Below are 240 nucleotides of genomic sequence, written 5' to 3'. Positions count from 1 at the left end.
CACCTGCCTCTCTTTCTTGCAGCTCTTCCTTTTACCCTGCGGTCTCTCCCTCGGGAGGCAGAAACACCTCGAGAAAGGAAGAAAGAGAGAGGGCGGGGGACGCGGCCAGGCCTAGCTCCTCGGGGCCCCCGCGGGGGGGTCGCGGCCCGCGTCGCGGCGCGGCGGCGCTTCTCGGCGGGCGCAGAGGGGCCCAGCCATCGCCACTTTAAATGACTCAGGAAGTGGAAGGCGGCGCGGCCC

Source organism: Gavialis gangeticus, unplaced genomic scaffold (genome assembly GCF_001723915.1).
Source record: "Gavialis gangeticus isolate Ggan-Ray unplaced genomic scaffold, GavGan_comp1, whole genome shotgun sequence".
In the NCBI taxonomy this organism is placed as follows: Eukaryota; Metazoa; Chordata; order Crocodylia; family Gavialidae; genus Gavialis; species Gavialis gangeticus.
This window is presented reverse-complemented; position numbering follows the sequence as displayed.